The sequence below is a fragment of the Ceratotherium simum genome, chromosome 14 (genome assembly GCF_057802395.1).
Source record: "Ceratotherium simum simum isolate JZ-2026a chromosome 14, ASM5780239v1, whole genome shotgun sequence".
Lineage (NCBI taxonomy): Eukaryota > Metazoa > Chordata > Mammalia > Perissodactyla > Rhinocerotidae > Ceratotherium > Ceratotherium simum.
This window is the reverse complement of record NC_141913.1, coordinates 11,680,817-11,705,644: the sequence shown is the minus strand read 5'-3', so window position 1 is coordinate 11,705,644 and position 24,828 is coordinate 11,680,817. Positions and strand designations below refer to the sequence as shown.

Here is a 24,828-nt window from a genome sequence, read left to right as displayed (position 1 = left end):
AAAAATTAAATGCTAACAAAATAACAGTGGGATTTGAGGAAACAGTTTTGTTGGAAGAGGGACATGGCAAAGTGACAGTAAGACTAACGTGAAGGACTAAATGGGAAAATAGCTATAAACAGTCATATTTATAAAGAAGAGAAATAAGAGGCTTTCTTTCATGAAGGTGCACATATCCCAGCAAAAGAAGTTAACCTCGATTTGAATCTAGGTTCCACCACCAACTAGTTGTTCATCATTGAGCAAATTGCTTGATGTCACTTTCTCTTTCCTGATCTTTCAAATGAGAGGAATAGTAAACACCTCAAAGGTATCTTGCATGCATTGAATCAGATAAAATATATAATGCTTTTTATATAATCTCTGGTATATAGTAAGTGCTCATAAATGTAAGCAATTTATATAATTAATATAACTAGCATAGTCTCAAAAATCAACACTGGCACAAGAATCAAAAGACCAATTGATGAATCAAAATGCTAAGAAATAGGAACAAGTACTTGACATTATTCAGTTTATTATAAACATGCAGCAGCTATTACTGAGGAAAAAATGAGGATTATTTTTAAATGATTTTGTGATAATATCTAGATTATTGTCCCATCACCAATTATCAAATAGTTTGTCTCCATAGGATGTAACAGAGTCTACATTGCAGACCTGACTCAGAGCAAGCTAAACATTTCTAATTTCCTTATCCAAGGTCTTAACATAGCATCTGGACTATTTCGAGGAGTTTGCACAGGTTCTTACATAAAATTGACTCTTGATTGACAGATGATAATGGATAAATAAAAATTTTATGGATAACTCAAAACTCAGTTAAAAGAAAACTAATCACAGGGCCCAGATCACCAGCACAAATGAAACTCAGACTTATCTAATCACTCATGCTCTCCTGTAAGAAGTTTGGATAGCAGGAACTATTTTATCTTTCTTCCCAATTGAGAAAATAATCTATACCTGTCCATGAAATTTACTGAAAAGTTCCTGAAATCCAGGAACACAGTAGGAAGTCTAGCTTATCTACAATACAGAGCTGTAGTTTCCTGGGCTCTCCTCTCCTCCCTTTCTCTACCTCCAGCTCCTCTACTAGTTGACTCAGAGTTAATAAGCGGTGGAGCCAGGAATGGAATCCAGGCTCTGTCTCCAGAATCTGTACTCTGAACTGCTATGATATACATCTTCAAACGCAAGTCCAATTTAGGATACCTGTGTTTTCAACATTAGATAGCTTACCATTGTTAAAATCCAAACAACTCCATATGGCTCACAAAGCCTGCATGACATGTAATTACTCACCTCTCCACTCAACCCCACTTTTCTTCCCATGTCAGTGTGCTACACTGCTTTATTTTACCAAAACCCTCATTGCCTTCCTTTGCCTCTGGGCCTCACATATGCTATTCCCTCTACCAGGCATACTGTCTCCTCTCTTCATTACCTGGCTAACTCCTTGAGATAATTTGGAGCACAAATTAGATGTCACTTCTCCAAGAAGTCTCTCCTGGCTCCTCTAAGACGGGGCTGGCGCCAGGCTAGGTCAAGTGTGGCCACATCGCAGCATGTGCAGAACTATAGCAATGTAGCTTATTCACTCCTCTTTATTTCTGCTCCAGAGACATGGACCACGTCTGTCTGTCTGCAGAAGTATCCTGGGATTATTAGCACAGCTCTTAATACATAGTAAGTGCTTTAAGATATTGGCTGAATTAATATTAATAAATGAGAGGATAAAAAATAAACATTCACATTACAATTATGGGCCTCTATCTTTGTGTCTATGAGTCCTAGCTTAAATGAGAAAAATCTCATATTGAGTACCATAGAGCATATGCATTCTTGAGTTTTACTTTCATCACTGGAAATGAAATGAAATGAAAAGCATATCCTTTTTGTGCTGCAAAGCCCTTCCGAGGAAGCGAGAAAAAAACAAATCTGAAGGAACTCTTTACATCTGTCAGTCCTAAAAATGCAATGGAAAGTATGAATTGTTCTCATGAGAAGAGTATATGAATTGAAAAGGCTAAGAACTTACTAAAACTTAGACTTTTCTCCAATACAAAAGTCCTGTCTTTAAGCACCATTGTTCTCATAACCCTGCCATTAACCAAAAAAGATGTCTATGAATGATTAGAGATAACTTGCAGAAACTACTTATTCTTGAAAGGATTGTTTAGGAAAGAAAAGTTTGAAGAAGTGCCTCATCAAATAATGCCTGAGTCTTAAAAACGTTTTTCTAATACTTTGATGCAGGTCGTGAAGCTACACTGTTTCTTTTCACCGTGCTACTGAAAGCAACTACTTCTGCCTCTGGTGCTGCCATCTCTGGGCTACATTTCTTAAATGCATATTGATACCAAAGAAGAATCCCTATTTAGTAGCCACAATGAGAAGACACCAAAACGTTAAGCAAAACCTTGTCCACAAGAAGAGTGTTGTTATTCTTGATATACACAGGTGAAGCATTTTTCCATACTTGGCAACATACCTTGCCTTGATACTCATATGAGTAAATTCCACAGCTGTTCACCTCTGCTCTCTTAACCGGAACATTATAGCTCTCTGCCAACAGTCATTAAAGTCCTCTCATCCATGACATGAATGGCATCACCCCGAAAACAGGGCCTTTCAAGAGGTTTGGACAAGAAGACAGAATGTAAAGTCCTAAGCTCACATCCACTGGATCACTGGGGCGTTCCTCACATTCATAACTAGCCTCCTGAAGGACGTTTCTCCTGTGTTGAAAAAAGAAAAAAAAGTAAATTCTAGTCACAGAAACATTTGACAAGAAAGAGCTCTTTCACAGCTTAACTTTTTTAGTATATATTTTTGGTGTTCTTCATGAAGTAAATCTTTCCACTGAAGTCTGTAGAGCTTGATTACAGATGTTTTGAAAAAGTACAAGATTTCTTTCCTCCAAGCTTCTCCCTCTGCAGAACTAAGTTGGAGGAGGAAATCTCTTAACTTTCCAGTGCTAGAGCAGTGTGTCTGCAAACTGGAGTCAAATCTAGCAAAGGCTTCTCAATTTCTCTGCAGGCAATAGTCTACAGATGCTTAGAAACACTGCTTGAACTCTGGTAGGCAAACTGCTCAGAGCTTAAAACTGAATGTGCAGACCTTGATGAAGAGGGTCTTGTTGACTTGAGTAAAGGAAAAGATTGCCCATGAATTCAACACAAAAAGTCTTGCAAAATTCTGTTTTTCTCTTGACCCAAGCTTACCTGTGTTTGCAGAGCTAGGTTAAGAGGAAGGCCAAAGTGACAGCTGCCACGTATGTCTCTATTTCAATTTCTAAGGGAAACAAAAACAACACTGAAATAAGGTAGGAAGCCGCTACCAATTATTCAGGTTTCCCGTGTAATTCCTCGAGTCATTGGTGAGATACAAAAGGCCCCCATTTCTGCTGATGTTAAATTTTTTTTTAAAAAAGGACTCCTTTAGGATATCTCTGTTGATGTTTCTGCAACACATAAATTCAAGATGGTACGTGGCACATCCACCTTGCCTCTAATACTGAGACTAGTCCCATGAGATGGATCTTCAGAGTCAGCAGAAATTCTCAATTGTCATAATGCCTGGCACAACAGTGACTACTGGAAACAAGTGACTTACATTATCCAAATTTTAAGGGGTTTAATGTTTCTCAAGAACTTGCCCAGTTGGAAAAACTATCTGTAACTCATGTTCTATTTGAAGAAGAAGAGTTAGACAACTTTTACTAAAAGAAAAATCAATCTCTCTCTGTGCACACAGATCAGATCTTGAATAAATATTTAAATAATATTGCTTTGAAGATGCAACAATTTATTTGCTTCTCATGGTGCCCTCTATCTCATCTGGGCCAGCTTCTCTGCCAAGATAACCATTAGAATCTGATTCTGTTTGCTACTATGCATCTTAGAGAGTCAGAGAGTGTAATTATCAAAAACATCGCAAATTAACCATAATTTTTTGTTCCTCAAAGTTAAACTTTGGGTTACATGGTTCATCACTTCTCAAAAATTTTGTAAAGTATTCTAACACTTCATCTTCATTATCATAATGTCCAAAAGATATGCATGACAATTTATATCAAAAACTCTAGCTAATTCACCTTAAACTTTACTGACATACTCCTCAGTTTTATATTTCTTCTAGTAGTGCTATTTAAATGCAGTATTTTATTAAAATCAAATCCAATTTTTGGCAGTGAACTTACTTAAATCCTTTGTAAATTGGTCCTAAGCATCTCTTCAACATCAATGAAATTTAAAAATGCTTTTTATCAAAATAGACTTTGGTATATTCTGAAGGTATCTTATATGAATTACATGACCAGTTGTCTTAATATTAAGTTGAGGAGACATTGGTAACAATCACCAAATTCTGCAACATTTAGATTCTTATTATTCCAATGATGGACTTCTGAATTTTCATACATTTATAGGAATAAATTGTGAACTCATAAATTAAAATGTGTCCTTTCACTTAGCTTAATCTCTGATTTTCAACAACATAGGAAACTTGTAGATGCATAATCACAGAGGTAATAAATTTATCATGCCCTCTACACTGTGAATATATATATTCAATGATGAATTTCATATATAGTTTAGATCCTTCAACTTGTTTTTAGTAAGCTAACCATTTTTATTTACAATTTTATTATAAATTCAATATTATCTCCAAAATTTCCATGACTTCAATTCATATCACATTTTCTTAACTTTCCATGCCCAGAAGTCCCTTTTCTATGATACAATTTTTATTTATTGTATAATTTTTCTGTTGGCAGAAAAATTAGCGTTACTAATAGAATTTCACCTTCCCTATAATGTTAGACCCAACTTTTGTAAGTCTATACATTAAGACCTATCACAATTTAACTTTTTGTACCTTAGAGCTAAATTTTGAGTTAACATAGTTTACCACTCCTTAGAAATTGCATAACATGGAAAGAGTCCTGGATCAAAGCTCTCCTGCATGTACCATCCTGTATGTCTCTATTGGCACTTGATGATAAATTCAGTTGTGCAACATTGAACCTCAATTAATACCATGAGTTGACTGAATTGCCAAAGTTGTAAATATTTGTAAATAATCTTAATACTTGTTTTAATGTTATTTTCAAATTATTACAAGACTAAGAAATAAATCACAATAAAACATAGCATAACTACTCAACTATTAAAGAATGGTATGAAATATGTGTATCACATGTACAGACCCACAGGTATGGACATTTGAAAGAATATCAGTCAGGTAGAAGTGGCACTGTTAAAGTAGCACAATCAACTGCACATGCCAAATGCCATCACTTACTTTTTTTGATATTTTGTTGATATTTTCAACATTGAATTTCAATTCAAACTTTGTTGATAATGTTCAATGAAAATTTACAATTTCTAAACTATAGCTGAACAAACAGAACAATAATTTATGTCCTGCCATTTGCATATACTTTTGAAAGCTCTTTTAGTTTTAAGACAACATCAAATAAAAGATTTTACATTCTGGGAAGTTGGGAAGAATTATAAACCACACCACCATCCTCATTATCTCTAATTATTATGCTTTGTCTTTGGCCCCCAGGGCTAAATAAGGTTATACTCTGCTCTCTTGAAAATGTCATGAATAGCTAGGAATATAGACAAAATAAAATCTCCTAATATTTTCACTAATTGAATTTCTATATGGTGGTCAATATATTAATTCTATAGCTAATTGAAATATAGCCTCATGATAAAGCACTTTTGCTTTTAGTTTCATATCCTACGCTTATTATCTCTACTCAAATCTCAAAAGAAAAAGGTACATGCCAAATATTTTAGAATGACTTATGTCTGAGGAAAGATTCTAGAATAGACTGAGTGCCTGCCATGTCCAGGTTACTCTAATGAGCACAAAGAAGCATGACTTCATGGAGCCTGTAATCCAGTTTCTCTCCTGATCTGGATAAATTATGTTCCAAAGTTATCAGAGAATGGATGCATATATTAAATCCTTATGAGAAATATCTGAATTAATGGAAAATAGGGGAGGCCCAGGAAAGAAATTAGACAAAGGTTATCTAGATGGTTGAACAGGGGAAAGTATAGGTGCCAAATAAATTAAAATGATGAGATTAGCAGTATCTCCAGAGAAATTTCTAAAACAGGTTTTTTAAAAGATGCAGAGTGTGTGATTTTTGACCATTTAGGAAAAGTATCCCTAAGCATATCATTTGTTAAATAACTTTTCAATTTATAATATACTATTTCTATCACACTTTTCCTAAGGGGTTAGGAACCTAGGTTGAACCTCTAGGTTGAACTTTGTGGAACTTTGAAGTTACTACTGCTTACCCCAGAGCACTTTGCCAGGTGGTCATTACAGAGTATTTAGCTGAATCTATTTTTTTTTTTTAATTTAATCTAACTAAGGACTAAGTCTCCAGGGATGTTCTTGTTTTACCATTTGAGAGACAGCTACCTGCAACACCGTTTTTCCAACATCAATGCGTTATTCCAATTGTATGAGTTAATCTTTTTCCTTCAGTGTGTTCTTATATTCTAGATTAACCCAACGAGAATGGTTCTTTCTCTCATTGTTTTTAAGCTTGATTCGAGAATAAAGAAAATTTTTCTTATGTGTATCCTCAACATGTAGGTTGAAAGGGACTCTAAAAGTTTCAAAGGAAGTGAAACTTGGTTCCCTTCAAAGGAAGAGAAGCTGAGGAGATAACAGAATATGATGAGGAGCAAGAAATAGAAAGAAAATCTACCAAAAGGGGAAGTTTTGGAGAGTTTGAATAAGAAAAACTACCACAATTTTCCCCCAACCACTGTTGTAACCATTTGATCAAGTAGACAAAGAAACCAAAGGGGCTTGCTTTATAGCCCAAAGTGCAGTAACCCGTAGTTAGGTTGTGTTGGGAAACTTGGCTTGGACTTGGAGCCAAAATTGAGCTTCTTTCTCCTTTACCGGAGAAATGAATGTATTCACATTAATTGCAGGCAGAAGAGTTTTGAAGAGAACAGGTCTAGATGCTACTTCTTCTGTTTACACATGGAGAATACAAGCTACATGAAGTCCTCAAATGTTACACATGCCCACAGCATGCAATCCAAAGAGAGAACACCAGGGTTTCTTAAGAAGGCAGGCAGAAGTAAGAGGGCTGGATGCCTTCTGCCAAATCTGTCCTGCTAGTGACTCCTCTTCCCAGTATTGAAGTCTTGGAATAATCCTGGAATAATCACCCTCTCTCAGAAAGTCACCTGAGGAAGATTGAAAAATAACTCTAACAAATGTTTTAACAAAATGGGGGAAGGAGAACAAAGAGAAAGAAGGGATTTACAATATTTCACTCAAAACTAAAAACAAAAGTTGCTACCTGGAAATTTTTAGTAAACTGTTTTTGTCTTTTAACTCAGAGTTAGCAAACGAATTGCAATTACTTTGGATTTATCAGATGAGTCAAGCCATACAAAATAGCGACCTCCCCTTACCCGTTCATTCTAGCATTCACAAAAGTGAAATCTTCTTAAGGTTTTAATAAATGCAAGAAAGGCAATCTTTCTAGGGAGATACTATAAAATTTCTGAGACAAAACTACTTAATTCCTTTACTCCATTGGTGATTTGGAAAATGTTTGGTTGATAATTTAATTTTATTGTGCCTTGTTACTCAAAATGTGGTCCACAGATCAGCAACATCAGCAGCCTTTAGGAGTTCGACAGAAATGCAGGTTCTCAGGCCCCTACCCAGACATACTGAATCAAAATTGTCACTTTAACAAGATAAGATCCCTGAGTGAGTCATATGTACATTCAAGTCAAGAAGTACTGCTCTAAGTTTTCAAAAATGATTTATGAATGGTCCAAAAGTGTCCTTTGTCCTTCATGAAAACATGTTAAAAAGAGTTCCCAGTGTTAAAAATAAAATATTCAGCTTAATAAACCCACAGTACACTTTATATATGTATATTATTCTCAAGTGAAGGGGTTCAGAATGTAAATCAACATAGCAAATAATGCAAATGGTTTTATTTTATATCTTCTGTTATTCAGACTCTTAAGAATTGAGTCACTATAACTGAAGATTTGAGAACTGGCCAGCGAGGAGTGCTCTCAGAGTGAAAGAGAACCTGGACGGCTCTACAAGTTTCTGACAGCTTGTACGTTTGGATATGGCTAACTCCTCCCAAGCTGCTCTGCACTTTGGTATTTCCACTCTGAAGAGCAATAGCATAGTAGTATCACAGGCACCTCACCAGCTGTGTGAAATAGACCTGCACTGCAGATGTATCTAGGACAGGGGAGAGGGAGGAAGAGGAAGAGACCAAAACTTCAGGATAAATTTTCTGAAGAAAACATTGAAGTTGCATGATACTGCAATGAGATATGAAGTAAGGAAATATAGATCCTTTTCTGAGATAAGATCACTGCTTAATCTACATCAATATTTTAAGTTCTTCCTTTAGTTTTATATCACTCACCCTCCTCTGAGTTGTACTTAGGGTATATTTGCATATTTACAATTTACCGGTCATAAAAGACAGTTGCCTCCAAGTAGACTGTGATTTTGTCTCAATGACAGTATCTAAATGTTTAAAAAAATGATACTACAACCAATTCGATGTTTAGCTGACATAAAGTTGGTCAAAGAGTACAAACTTCCTGTTTTAAAATAGATAAGTTCTGGAAATCTAATGTACAGCATGGTGATTATAATTAATAACACTCTGATGTATACTTGAAAGTGGCTAAGAGGTAGGTCTTAAATGCTCTGACCACAAAAAAGAAATGGTAGGGGGTGGGCCCGGTGGTGCAAGCAGTTAAGTGCGGGCGCTCCGCTGCGGCAGCCTGGGGTTCACTGGTTCAGATCCCGAGCGTGCACCGATGCACTGCTTGGCAGGCCATGCTGTGGTGGCATCCCATATAAAGTGAAGGAAGACGGGCATGGATGTTAGCCCAGGGCCGGTCTCCCTCAGCAAAAAAAGAGGAGGATTGGCAGATGTTAGCACAGGGCTGATCTTCCTCACAAAAAAAAAAAAAAAAAGAAATGTGACACGATAGAGGTGTTAACTAAAGCTATGGTGGTGATCATTTTGCAATATATAAGTGTATCAAGTCAACACCTTGCACACCTTAAACTTACACAATGTTATGTGTCAATTATATCTCAATGAAGCCGAGAAAAAATATTTTAAAACTGAAACACAGTTTCTAGTTATCTAACAACAATTGAAACTGCCCCCTAAGTCCCAGTGAGGCCCTTTAATCACTACCTTGTTAACCAGGAGCTAAAACTGGCCCGTGGTTTGGCAATGGCAGCTGCGGGGGAACTGACAGCAAATGACATAGCCCTGATTTTCCACGTGTTGGATTCTTCTCAGATCTTACTTGTAGCTCGCAGCCCATGGGTAATCGATTGTCATCTCTCCAATATAAAACAGTAAGCAAACCACTTATTTCATAATTAGACTTTCAATAAATGAGAGTGGTAATAAAGAAATCTATAATCTTACAAAAAATTATCTTGACATTCATAGTTTTTGTTGATATTGAACATTGTTATAGACTGAATGTTTGCATCCTCCAAAAATTCATATGTTGAAGCCCAAACCCTTAAAGTGACGGTGTTTGGAGATGAGACCTTTGGGAGGTAATTAAGGTTAGGTGTGGTCATGAGGCTGGGACTCTAATCTGATGGAATTGGTGTCCTTATAAAAGGGTGAAGAGATGTGAGAGAGCTTTTTCTCTCTCACTGAGTGTGCACAAAGAGGTCACATGAGCAAGATGGCAGCTACCTATAAGCCATAAGAAGAGACCTCAGAATGAAACCTACTTTGCCAGCATCTTGAGCTTGAACTTCCCAGCCTCCAGAACCGTGAGAAATAAATTTCTGTTGCTTAAGCAATCCAGTCTATGGTGTTTTGTCATGGCAGCCCAAGAAAACTAATACACAACTAATTTATTGGTCCAAATTATTTGATAGCAGGCAGAAATAAAGGAAAAGCTTATCTTGAGTACTATGTCAAAGGAACTCAAATATGATCATTAATTAAAAGTGAATATGAGGAAACAACTAGAAATTCAATTTACCAGCTGTCAGAGAAACGTGGACTTTTTTTTTGCTTTACTGAACCAAATAAACATAAAACAATAGTAATGATAGACCATGCCCTGACTTTTAAAAAAAGGCAATGTGGAGATAATATTGTGTAGAACTTAAACAACTTGGTATATCCAAAAGAAAGTAAAAGCCATTCACAATACATAACAATTATTTTGGCATAAAAATCTAATATTGGCCCCAAATTATTAGTAAGCATAAAAAAAGGTGCATAGATTAAGAACCAGAAGCATATAATGAAGATTATTACACATAATGAAGATATATAGCTGAGAATAAAATCTCAAATTGCTATTGATACCTGAATCTAATAACCCTTGAGGTAATGTACTGGGGAGATCTTCTTATCCTCTGTACATAACTGACAAGTCTATGTGTATCTTTGTGTGTGTGTTTTCCTCAAGTGATGAATAAAACAATCTATTCAGAAAATTACATTTTATATACATATATAAAGTTGTTTTTCTGATACAATTGCATCGTGTATTTTGCTGAGATTCCCGGAAGATATTTTCTAACATATATTTAGAATGCTATGCAAATCATCCAGAACAAAAAGGTTACACTCAATTAAAACCCATGTGGGCCAGAATTTTAGTTTGTTGTAGTTGTTGCTGTATTCCTTGTGCCTAGAACAGTGCCTGGCACATAGCAGGGACTCAATAAATATTGAATGAGCAAATGAATGAATGAATGAAACTTGTGTTAAATTGTAAATTTATTTTCATTAAAACTTCTCTTGTGGTAAATAAGCCCTAGAGATAATGCCCAGTATAGTGAATATAGACAACAATATTGTATTATAATCATCAAACTTACTAAGAGACAAGATCTTAATGATTCCAACCACGAAAAGGAAAGGATAATTATGTAATGTGATATTGATGCTAATTATTGCTACAATTACAATATGTAAATGTATCAAATTAACATTGTACACCTAAATTCGAACAATGTTATATGTCAAATATATTTCAATGGAAAAAACCTACTCTTGTGGTGATTAACAAAGTTAAATATGAGTAATTATAAAATAAAAGGAAACAGAAAAGAAGATTAAGTAAGCATCAAATATTATTGTTTAATATACTTGAAAGTTAATGAAGAATGAATGAGATTCCAGCATATATGTTTCAATAGCACCTATCACCATCTTAAACTTCCTTATTTACTTGTGTACTAGTTTATCATTTATCCCACTCAGTAGAATGAAAGCTCCATGAGTGCTATGGCTTTGTTTCATAAACCGCTGTATTAATGGTGCTGAAAAGAGTGCTTGTCACATAGTGGGTGCTCAATAAAAGTTTGCTAAATGAAAGGATGAATCTAAAGCACAGATCTCAAACCAGTTCAGATAGTGGGGCACCTAGAAATCATGCTTTGATGTACTTTGAAAAATTTTGTAACATCAAAATGAAGCTTACGTTTATTAAGCTTATAATTGAGTAAAAATCATATAATATAATGTGGAATTGTAAATTATAGAATAGATAATGTCTGTTAATTCTGTTTTTCTAAAAATTTGGGGGTCGACAATTATTCCATTTTAGTTGTAGCTTACAGTACAGCAGTGTTAAAAATATGTGAGTTCTACTTCCAGTTCTAACTCTTCTGTGCAAAATTTCAAATATGATAAAGTGTGGAGCGTCCACCAACTGCCACATACACAATATTTGTACTTTAAATATTAATGGTTTAGGGTATAATTGCAAGTCATTTAAAATTATAGGGCATCAGCATCTCATATGGAAAATGGATTTGCTATAGTCATGCACATTTCTTTTCCGTCTTATGCAATGTTAGGACCAGTAAAAACAGATTTTAAAGATACCAACAGATATTAAAGATTATATAGGTCTATTTATTAAATAATGCTATTATCACCATCTAAATGCTGTCATCAACGTTCAGAATCTAGAGGGCAAATCAGCAACACTTTCCATACTTTAATTCCAAGTATCAGGGCATCAGAGAATATTTCAGCAATAACATAAGTTTAGAAATGATTGCTAAGAAAAGGTAATGTTGTATTAGATAGCAAGATTGAAAAGTGTTTAATATGAAACAAGGATAAATACTTATTCAAGTTACCTGAGGATTCCATTTACACATATTAGCATAGGAAATAGAAAAATTGGCTGACCAAATCACTGGACAAGTAAACTAAAAAAAAAAAAAAAATCAACATAAACAGTACTTTGAGAGAGAAAGTAAGAACACAATTTAACAGTGCTCAAGGTTTGCCTTTAAATTCTGAAGTGAGAGGAATATGTACTCAACTGTACCAAAAACATTGTCTCTAGAATGCTTTACCTCTTCTGGTGACAGCACCTTCGTCTCTAAAAGTACACCTGTAGCTAGCTAAGGCCACTGGCCAGCTTGGAGGCGGGCATAGCATCTTGGTTATCATTGGCTCTGATGCAGTGCCTGGTAAATGTCTGCAGAGTAAATACGGCTGTGCTGAATGCACTGACCATATATCATTATTTGAAATACGCGTCACCATTGTTTGTCATAAGCCATTAAAATATCCCAGTAATTGCTGTGTGCATTCAAAGCCTGTTTTGAGGCTGCCTTTCACATCTAGGAGAGGCAGAAAGTCCACTGTCAGTTCGTATATTAGGAACACTGCTAGGAGTGTTCAACTCAATTCACTAAAGATTTGTTAGGCTCCTGCTATGTCTTTTCAGTATAAAAGATGCTGTAAGAAAATAAAAGCTGTAGCTGTCATGATTTTTGCCCTTAAAAGGGATTTGTCCATTTCTATCCCCACATCTACATGCCATTAAAATTATTTTCCTAGGAAATACATCCCTCAATCTTCCACAGTAAGGCACTGCAGCATTTTTATTAGGTAACTAACGTCATAAAAAGGACAGTCCTCATAAATGTTAGATCTGAACAAACAGGAGACTATAAATGATCTAGGGGAGTCATAATACTAGGTGGGCAACGGAAGAAAGAAAGCAAGAAGTTAAGTAGCCCTGTGGCTAAAATAATAAATAGCTAAGACTGAAACTACCTTATAGGAGAACACAACAATAAAAAGAAAAACACTGCCTGAGGAAAAATCATCTGAATCCAATGGGTAGTGGGCTGAATTTTTCTTTCCTTCTAGTCTTCTAATGTCGATTTAGAAGATACCAGATAAAAAGAGGAGACAGGAATTGTGAAGGAATGAGGTGCTGGCTGTGACTAATTAGCCAGAAGCTTACACCATAAACAAGGGTAAGAGGAAATATCTTGGTGAAGCCAAGACATCTGCTCCCAATCCTAATTTTGTTGAATAGTTTGGTATAAGGGAGAGGGGTTTTCATCTAAATTAATGCCTAGCATTTGCATTTTAATAGAACTTTTTGGAAGGTGTGGTAACCAAAATATTTCAGCTATTTCCTCAGGGAACGAGATAGGAGCTCAACTCATTTCAAAATTCTAAAGCAAATGAAAATAAGAACCCATTCTCTTAAGATGAATGAAGCAAGGCTATTGTACACATCAATTCAGTAGCACATCAATAAATATTTTTAAATGAGAGATTCTTGACATCCTAAATTATTTCACTCTCATCAAGAGAAAGAAATTGGACCCAGATTTACAAGCAAATCAGACAGTTTAAATGTCTTCAGCTGAAACTCAACTACATCCCAAGTGGTAACTGATTGGAGGGCTTTTGTCTCCATCCCCAAAATTGTACTCTAAAAGACAGGACAGCTGGGTCTGCTGCTGGATTTGCCTGCCTTGTACTAAGCTATTGGTGATCTACAGTTGCCAGTCTGCCACTTTACTTTTTTATTTTTAGGAATGCCCATGACAAAGAGCATTTTTTTCTTGTTGATACAACTTCAGGTTTACTTAATTGAAGAAATACAAAAGATTTTAAGAAGTGTGTTATTCTGAGAGTTAAGCTATTTCTCTTGCATGTTGATAAATGGTTGTTTAACAGTGATTGGCGTATTAACTAGCAATTTTCATAGGATGAGATAATAATAATAATATAGTAATAATTATAAGTTTCTATAGGAAAACCAAGTATTTTAAAAACTGGTGTTGTGTGTCCTCCTTGTGTTTTTTACACAGAAGGTAAGAAGCAAAAGGAAGGAATATAGTTATTTTTTTCCCACTAATAGTACAAACAATTCATGCAGAAGTCAAATAATCCTTCCCAGTTTTTTCAGTGAATCAGGTGCAGACTCATGGAGACTGAGGTAAACAGAAAAGAGAACTACATATAAAATAGCTTATTAGATCAAGGTGAATATGCTTGCAATATTGATAATAAAAGAATATCTGCATTTCTGTAGGTAGTTTCCACCTGGCCAATATCTTCCTCCTTTTGAAATTTTAGTGCCAATTCAAATATATGCCAGAGAGATAAAAAAAGAGTGTACTTGGATTGATGTGGAACCCTGAGGTCATAGATTTATTATTTATGAAGGCATAAATCCTGGAAAGCAAGTTAATATTTGCCGCTTTTTTTGCAGGTGAGAGAACTGAAATGCAGATGATTCTTTAGCAATGGGAACTACAAAGTCTGGAAGGGAGCAAATTGAAACCCTTAGGCTGGACAATTTATTAGGTGCTCCAGGTGGTGCTCTTAGTCTCCTGTGCTGCTTGAACATCCTTTTTGTCATCTTTTCCTGAAGGTTTGAAGCCAATAGAGCCCAGTCTCAAATGATTCTCAATTTTTTGGCCTGAAACTCAACCTGGAAGAGAGGAAGGAAAGGGGCTCTTCTAATGAGCATAAAGGCAAGTGAGTCACAAAAGAACAGAAAGTAGAATGGGAGCAAAAAGTTTCCATTTCTCTTGTGACTGTTTTTCTTTCTTTCTTTTTGAAGAGAGTTCATTGCTTGTTCTCTAATAGGTTGAGGAACTCAGTACACTCTCAAAGGAAAGTATTACATTGGCATGTCTAAGCTGGGCACCTGTATCTCCAGATGAGGTCAACAGTTATCATTGGACAATTCACAGAGAGTAGGAGGTGACAAATACAGGACACTAAGAATAATGTAGAATATAAAGCTTCGTTAATGAGCATTCTGCAAAGTTCCATTGGAAAGATAGTGAACATAATGCTCTCTAACCAAGATATGAGAAAATAGTGTGTGTAATTGGAAAAGACTAAAAATGTCATCTTCTGCTTACAAACGTAGAGTCAAGTTATTGGTGAAGCTATTATAGACATTTTCTGAACACCGATGCAATTCAAGTGAAATCTCTAATTTCTAGGAGTCTCAAACAGGGAGAATAGTCAGGCTAATCTGATGAGGTGACAGAGGATCTGTCCCTAATCCAATGGTTGTGTTTATGCATACTTTCCTGCCGTGTGCTTGCAAAGGAAGCACTGTTGGCTCTGTAATAACTCAGGAGGAACAAATTGTGCCTATACTTAACTCAAGGCAGTTAATGTCTCAGCTAGAAACATAACAAGATGGTTGATATTCCATCGATTATTTTTATAGCACTCAACACTGTAGCACATATGCTCGTTAGCCTAACGACCACCACAAATGCTCTGAGGACATGTGGGTGGCTAACAGTATATCCAGGCAATATACACCCTGCTATGAAGCCAAAGAGAAAATGGAGGCAAGGAAAGGATAAAGGTAACATGCAAAATAAATCTGGCAAAGGAAAGAAAACAAGAAGCTTCTAGTGTGATCTGGAGTAGAAGGGATTACAAAGGGCAGGGACTCACTGGAAACCTATTATGATGGGTCATTGGGAAATCAAAGACATCCCCTGAAAGATTACGCTTCATATTCAGACAGAAGTAGTTCTTTTGAAGTAACGTTATGAAATGGTTGCAGTTTTTGCCTGATTTTCCCCATGCTGGCTTCAGAATGTTCACATGATTATGGAGATTCCACCCAGCCCAGACATCAGCACGCAGAAGAGAGAATAGCTTCCAGATTCCATGAAGACAACCAAAGGACTAGTGGAAAATTTCTGAATTCAAATTGTGGAATGAGAGGTATATAATCAGTTTTCTACATAATTACCTTAGGTTCTACTACAAACTTCAGAAATTGTAGAGTGAGGTTCATATATTAATTTTCATTTCCCATTCTCATCAGGAAACTCATAAAAAACTTATAAATGTCAAACTATTTTATGCCTCAAAATATACCATGCTTATTTACTACTCAGTAATAATGTTTCCCAAAGCATTTTACATGGAATACTTGTCCCTTTTGATACTCAAGATAAAAGGATTTCATTTTAAAATAACTTCAGAAATGCTTGAACCCATATAAAGACTCACAATGACCATCAGCATATTAAAAGTTCTTAGAAGTCCTGCAGTTAAAATAAAAGTTTTCACCATACGAAAAAAGTACAAGAAAAGGCAACTGCAGGCCATTGTCTCTTGTGAATATAGATGCCAAAATCCTCAAGAAAATCTATCACCATAGAAAAAAAATTATACCCCATGATGATGTGGGATTTATCCCAGGAATGAAAGTAGGCTTAACTTCTGAAAACTAATTAACATAGTCATACAATCCATTTACATGAAATGTCCAAAATAGGCAAATCTATAGAGACAGAATGTAGATTAGTGACTGCGCAGGGAAGAAGTAGGATGGGGAGAACAGCAGGTGTGAGGGGGTGACTGCTGCAGGGTGTGAGATTCCTTTGTTGGGTGATGAAAATGTTCTAAAATTGATCGTGGTGATAGTTGCACAACTCTGGTGAATATACTAAAAACCACTGACTTGTACACTTTAAATGAGTGAACTGTCTTGTATGTGAATTGTGTCTCAGTAAAGGTGTCACCAAAAAACTGTTTTCACAGAAAATCTTACTAACATCCCTAGAGTAACAATTTTGGCAAGTAATGTTTTTTCTTTGCAAATGGTATCTCTTTTGGCCTAGTCCCTACCCTTTTTTTGTCTTAAAAACTTCTACTCCTTTATTAATAATCAGCCAAAATGTCACCACTACTGTAATGCCTTCCATGATTTCCTATCATAAAAGGCAAGTATGTCTGAAACATTTTTCACCACGACCCTGAATGGATAGATGAATAGATAGATAAATAGATAGATGATAGATAGATAGATAGATAGATAGATAGATAGATAGATAGATAGATGAAACAACTTTTTACAAAGCAATACTTATCCTTACCACATGCAGCTCATGCTAATTCTTCCACTGTATTTTATTCTAGTCTAGTCTATTTCATTTTTAAAATTTTTTCATGACCCTTTAAACTAATTTCATAATCCCCTTATTAGTGGCAACTCATAATTCGAAAACTACTGTCTGAGATAAATGGATTCCATATTGTACATTTTTTACATAAGTACCCCTTTATGCATCAGTTTGCAATAGTGAATATTCTTATCTTGGGTTACTGTAAGAGGATGGTGTAGTCATTGTCTATATCCTTCATTCATCTCCTTTTTGAATGTTGAAGTTCTGCATTTCTTTTCTGAGTATTCTAATCCTGTGCTACACAGGGAAGAATTTTTTTTTTAACGCCAGGAAGATACTACTATTTGCAGAAAAGACTCAATCTCTTACTTAAAAATGGTGCTTGGTTCCAAGCGCCCTCTATGTTACCAAGAAAATTGTTCTTCCCTCCCACATGCTCTACAACATGACGGTTGACTGTTTTATTTACTATTCTTGTGGTAACTTCTGAGCTGTAGCTCTGTCTTTCCTTCTCTATTCTGAGTTTTATATGATCTAAAGAAGCCTCTTTGTGTCCTGCTCCATGTTTTCCTTTTTTTTCTTTTTTGGTGAGGAAGATTGTCCCTGAGCTAACATCTGTGCCCATCTTCCTCTATTTTGTACGTGGGACGCTGCCACAGTATGGCTTGATGAGCGGTGCATAGGTCCATGCCCGGGATCCAAACCCACAGACCCCAGGCCACCAAAGCACAGCATGTGAACTTAACCACTACACCACTAGGCTGGCCCCATCCGTGTTTTCCTTTTAATATGAGCAGGTTGGAAACATAGTGAAAGTGATTTCATCCTATGCAGAGATATGGGTACAATGGCACTTACTGTATAATGCCATTTATTGTGTCCTATGAGTGTGTACCACAAGTAATTTTATAATTGAATAAGTCATGCCCAGCAAGAAGTAGGCTACCAAACAACGTGGTCTCGGATTTTCATTTATCCTATTTGTATTTCTGCTTAAGATTATTATTATTTCAACTTCTGTGTCCAATGTGAAACAATACATCCACACTTGAGAAAGATAATTTGTGTGAGGAGGGAGTAATAAGAAGCAGGTATAGACTGCCAATCGCTTCTTTCTTTGATATAGGGCTAGAATGATGTTGGACATAGGTACTTCTGAGTTTATTTCACATATGGCAATTGAATTTATTTCTTTTGGAAACTTCAGTTTGGGAAACTGCTATGTGTGTGTGTGTGTGTGAAAGAGAGAGAGAGAGAAAGGTACATAGACAGAGAGACAAAAAGAGAATTTCAAAAGGATGAGAGTACCTTTATGCATGATAAGTCACATAGCCTGTGTATCAAAATTCTCACCTTCAGGAATAATTCCAAAGAAGTTGTCCATAAAGAGACACTTTGCAAAAATCATACTAGGCATAGGGGTTTACAAAGAGTGGCCTTTGTTTAAATTCCAGTTTTGGTCTTAGTAGTCATTCTCTCTCTGTAAATACTAACCCCATTCTTATATCTCTGTGTATCTTGTGTCTCTTATATCTAGATATAGCCTTGCAATATTTTATTCAAACTAAAACATGTCTTAGAGCTTTATATACTTGTTTTTTAAGCATGCTTTGCCTCCTTCAGTTATTCACATACCTTGGCAAAATTCTGCAAACATCCTATCTTCTTTCTATATCCTTGGAATAGTCCTGAAAACCGTAAATTTGAAGAGTGCTTTATTGACTCTTATATGTGCTGCAGATTCTTCATAAGGTCACTAACCTCAAGGGATTTGAAATCCTGCTGTGGAGGCAATATAATGAATATCAACTGATAAAGAAACAAGAACAAGAATTTGTGATGCATACCGTTAAGTGTGACAGGGATTTAGAGAAGGAAAAGAGTACTTAAGACTTCAGATAGTTAAAGAAGGTCTCATGTGACAGGGAAGGATTGTCTTGGATGGATGCATTGTATGTGAATAGGTAGAAAAAGAAGTATACTCCAAACAAGGAATTATGAGGCTGTGGGATACAGTGAAATGAGTCTGAAGGGTTTGGCTTCAAGTCTTGAATCTATCCTTACTCCCTACGTTGTCTTAAATGAGTTAATTAATATATCTGAGCCAATAGTGTTTCTTAACTCTATAATTGAGATGAAGTACCTACAGTGCTTGGCAATTAGTAGGCAATCAATACATGTTTATTGCCTTCCTTTTCCAAAGAAGGTTAATAAAAGAATCATTATAGATAAGAAACAATTGTTATTTTATGAATTTGGGGAAAGAAATGTAAGAGGGTAAGAGTTCAGGGCAACCACGAGTCCCATACATATAACAGATGACACAGTAAAAAGAACAAGAGCATTTTAAAATTCCAAGTACCATAGACATTTATATTCAAATGAAACGACATATGGCAGGATAGCATCTCTTGCCCCTGTGCTCCTTTTTACTCACGGCATCCTCATTACTTGTGGGGAGGAAACAAGTTGGCATAATAAAGTTATCATAATAAAGTTATTGCTGTGAAAGGCAAATGGTCTTAAAAAGTAGATCCTCCACTCTGTAGAATGTGACAATCCTTAATATACAAGAATTAACTAAAAGGTCAGACCAAGCTGCAGGGAGGAGAGGGAAAAAATAAAGGAGGGAGAAAATTCAAGGTGAAAAGATCACTGAACTGACGAGAAGGTCATCTGAAAGAAGGATAAAGAAAGTCTGCACCATCCTGGGGACGGGGAATATATATTCCTGGTTGCTGGAAGTAATATAAGGGCCCAAGGGGTGGAGGATTAAATCTGTGATCCTTTCCAACTGATACTCAAATTAAGGGCAGGTTTTCCTAAAAATACAACCAAAGGATAATGGGAATGGTATGGATTACTTAGTTCGGGATTCCCATGCTACTGCTGATCCTTCCCTCCCTCCCATCTCCTGCCACAGCATCAATATGTTGACGATTTCTGTTTTTTAAAGGAAAAAGAAACTTCTCTGTCAAAAGATCTATGTTTAAACAAACTCTGTGTTGACATTGAATACTAAGATTCAGCTGGATGGGCAATGTGGCTCTCACAGGATTCGGAGTGTGGCTTCTCTATCATAGTCTGTCTTCCTTTGTTGCCTGAACACAGCAATGCTGTCATGATTTTGTGAAGGAACCTTTCAATGAACTTGCATCTGAGAGTTTCCACTAATGTCACACACATTTGCTGAGTACTCACTATCTGCCAAGTAGACGCCATAAGCAATGTAGAGAAAAATACAAGTCCTCCTATGTTCTCAAAGCATTTGCAACACAGAAACACATATATCTAACACAAAGGCAAAGACTGACAGAATGGAATAAATCAAATGCTGTGAAAGCTGAGAGGAATAAGTAACAAAATCTAAATGCTTAAAAACGTTTGCATGCATTTATTCAGTAGTACATATTAAGCAGTAAGAGGAAAGACAAAAGACCAAAATAAGAATAAACACAGAAAACAGAAAATGAGCTATCCTAAAGAATGTGTGGTTAGCTTGTTCATCGTGTCCAAGAACTGTTAATGATTGGCATGCCAAGTTCAGCTGTTATTCATAAAATCCCTTCAGTGCTAACCTCAGCTTAAAGTGTAAATTGCTTCTCACCAAGATGCTGGTGAGTATGACCTTGAAAAATAAAATCAGCCCTATTTTTCATTCACGCCCAGGTGAAACACTGTATGAAGACTATAAATGTACAAACAGAATCTGGTGTAGCCGTGTAAGTGAAATGGCACATGAACAAACAGACCGTGCCTACAAATGGAGACTACATGGGAGGTTGCTCCAGTTCCACAACAGCCTTGATATGAACTGCTCTAAATACTTGTGATGGCTCCCAGGACCATAATAAACTGAGCCCCCTCACTCTGCGGCTTGCAACCCACACTCGGCAGTATCTGCTATGTGTCAGTCAGAACTTTTGATTCTTCTCTCTCATCTCAGCACATCACCTCTCATCTCTACCTCATGTGCTCACCTGCTGCACGTGTGTGTTTGTTTGTTTGTTTTAATTACAGGATACGTAGAAGCATCTCTTAAAGTGTTTCCACAAGCTAATCTAGAAGTTAAGCTTATAAAAATTGAAATATGTAGATTTTATGACAAAAGATTTTAGGGAATTGAAAACAAAATGAGAAAAATAAAGATATCAATGAAAGCTTAAATTAATATAAATCTATTGAAATAATGTCTCATGGTTATTGATAAGGACTTTCCATGTAAAATCCTTCAACTGATTCAAAAAGAACATCTACAAGTCCAAGTGGGCTTGTGGCAATGTCCAACTGATTATAACCCTAAATATCACCCAGAGCCAATGACGTTAGATTCCATCAGTAATACAGCAGGTTACTGTCAGTGATCACCTATAAAATATTGAGAATGAAATGAAAAAATTCTAAAAATCTTCCTCAGCTTTCACATGATTTTGCCTTTGCTTTCAGAGCCTTCAGTGAGTCTTGCTTGTCCCACCCTAGTGCATTCACACTGGTCAAGAATGCTCTTTTCTTACAGTCTCTCGTCCTTTGTCTACACAGCTTCCACTCATCCTTGAAGGATTATCTCAAATATCACCATTTCCAGGAAACATTTCCTAAACTCTCAGACTAAATTAGATCCTCTTGTCATATGGTCTTATAGGTCCCCCTTCTTTACATTCCTAGTACTACCTACATAGCAACTAAATAATTTCTTGTACAATTGCTTATAAATTATGTCTTCTCTACTAATATGTAAGTTCCATGAGCTAAGGGATATTATTTGCCTTATTCACTACTGGATATCTAGCATCAGGAATTGTAACTGATCCATACTAAGTGCTCAAAAATATTTGTTGAATGAGTGAATGTTGGAATTAAATTTCATTTATCAAATTAAGAAAAATAAAGCATCATGATAGGCTGATGGGAGATGTTAGAACCTTTAAGAAACTACAATATGCTCATCACCTCAAAAATCAGTCATTCTTTCTCAGCCGCATAGGCAGATGATTCCAGCATGGTGAAGAGAGTATGATTAAAAAAACAGTCAAGGACAGTTCAGGTGTCAAAATTAAAATGATGCAGGCAGGACATTAGAACCCCATTCCCTGTGACAGAAAAGGAAGCAGAATCATGCTAGGTACTCATGCTGTGTGTTGATTATTATCCAACCATCCATGTCCATTCTCCTCCTTTCCCTACCGTGCTCTGTGCCCTGAGAAAATGCCCTCAGTGGACTACATCATCTCATCCTTTTGTTGTCTGGATTCCTGTTGAGTTCAGCCAATAGGAGATGCCAGCAGGAGGTCAGAGGTCAGAAGAAGAGAGAGATTGGTGGATTTGTTTCCCTCATTCACTCCCTGACTGGTTACAGGTTGGCAGTGTGTGTGTGTGTGTGTGTGTGTGTGTGTATGATGGGGATGTTGGGAAATTGTGCGAAAAAGCAAGCAGTGTGCATACGGCCCATTCTATTTATGACAGAAGGTATAAAATAAGAATAAGATGTTGTCTTTGTCCTCAAGAAGTTCACATTCTAGCAACTATACCTACAATAAACCCATATCAATGACAGCCAGGATAAACTCATGGAAACTTCTCCAAGGGTACTTTGAAAAGTTAATTAACTCCTTCAGGCAACTAGAATTTTTAACAAATTATTATACCATACTTTTTAAGTGTGTATTGTTGTAGCAAGGTGAAGAACTACTTAAAAGACTTTAAAGAGGAGTCAGGTTCCATCTCAGTCATATGACTAGTCTGACATTGGAGGAAAAATAAAAAACCAGACATGGAGGAGAGCTCAGTTACCATACTAAGGAGATCAGGAGTATAATCAAGGTCAGATACTATGAAATACATTATATGACCCTGCATTTGAAGCAGCCGCACATATTACAGCCAAAGTCTAGATCATTCTCTGATTTCTTTCATCATCATCAAAGGCACATACACCTAATAAAAATATCTGGCCTACCATGTAACATGTTAAAATTTCTTGTTATCTTAACACTAAGGAATTTGGTAAAATGTGAAAATGAACATTTAAAAAAATATACAAAAACAAGTTGTAGGGAATTAATTATTTTATGACTATTACTTAGTGTCAGAAAACTCCCTTAATATTTGATCATGATGATGATATAATAATAATAATATCTAATATACATGTCACTTTCTAAATGCCAGAAAATTTGATATTATTTCAATTAATACTCAAAATCACACTATATAAGGTGAGAACTCAATTATCCTCATGCTGCAAATTTAGAGCAATTAAGTGACTCACCCACGATTATAGAGCTAAACTCAAGAACTTGGATTTGGACCCATATTTGTCTCATCCAGAACCTTGTGCTCTAATCCTAAATAAATAGTTTAACCATTCTATGCTATATTTGCATTGTGCGTAGGAAAGAGTTGATATTCTATAATAGCAATCTATCTCATAAGTCCACAAGGAGAATTTCTGGAATTATGTCAGCAAAAAGTCTTAGAAAGAAGGTGCTATGCACGATATATTCTTGTGTTCTATTTCTGCCCTTGGCCCATCACCAATTATTCACTTTTACCTTTGCATAATAAATCATTTCAATTGCAATTTACAAAAATGAAACCCAGTGCCAGTAAAAACAAGATTTATATTCATATTGCTTTCTTATAGGAAAACTCCTTTAAAAAAAAGCAACGGAAACTAACATACCATACAACAACACCAGACATCTCCATGACATTTTTAATATTACTGAGTCACAGAAAATAAAGTTTCAGCACTGACCAAAAAAAAAAGTAAAAATAAACTAAACTAGACTCTAAATAATTTTACAGTGACCAATTTATATGACTTATAGCTATTTACCACAATGTGTCATTTTTGCATGAAAAATTAAAATTATTAGTAATAACATAGTCATCAAATTGCATACACAAATTTTAAAACTATTGATTTTCAGAAAAGTGAAAATTAAGTTAAAATATTCTAAGCCATAGAACAATGCCTCCAATATGCTTTCTGTTCATTTAGTGGACAGAAGGATCTATATCTTTTTACATATTACATATAAAAGTAAATTAAAAAGTATATATGTTGGGGCCAGCCCAGTGGCACAGCGGTTAATTGCTCAAGCTCTGCTTCGGCGGCCCGGGGTTCGCAGGTTCAGATCCCAGGCGTGCACATATGCATCGCTTATCAAGCCATGCTGTGGCGGCGTCCCATATAAAATAAGAGGAAGGTGGGCACGGATGTTAGCCCAGGGCTAATCTTCCTCACAAAAAAATTTAAAAAAATTTTTTTATAGTATATATGTATATGTAAATAAAAGAAAATTTTGGTTTGGTTTGGTTTTGTGCTTACAGTGCATGAATTACTGGTAACTGTGAAATTCATTTCTTTAGTAAGCTATCCAAAAGAGTACTTGAGAACTTCTGTAATGTCCTACCTGGGATTTCTGGTCTACTTCTCAGTTCTTACTCCTACCCAACTGCCAACAACAATAAAATCTACAGTTTCTATTTCATCCAGTGTCTGTGCTAATGAGAGACAAACCAAATGGTATACAGAATAGTACCTCTCCATAAACCAATAACGTT

General features: G+C 35.9%; 1 long non-coding RNA gene across 2 annotated transcripts in view; it reads right to left on the bottom strand.

Moving 5' to 3' along the window:
• Positions 1-24,828, bottom strand: part of LOC147915263 (uncharacterized) — a 68,133-nt gene that overhangs the window by 1,198 nt on the left and 42,107 nt on the right. For both annotated transcript variants that reach the window (XR_015554268.1, XR_015554267.1), the window contains exons 2-3: positions 3,225-3,294; positions 2,492-2,738 (exon numbers count right to left, since the gene is read on the bottom strand). This is a non-coding gene — a long non-coding RNA (uncharacterized LOC147915263). The remainder of the gene's footprint in view (positions 1-2,491; positions 2,739-3,224; positions 3,295-24,828) is intronic.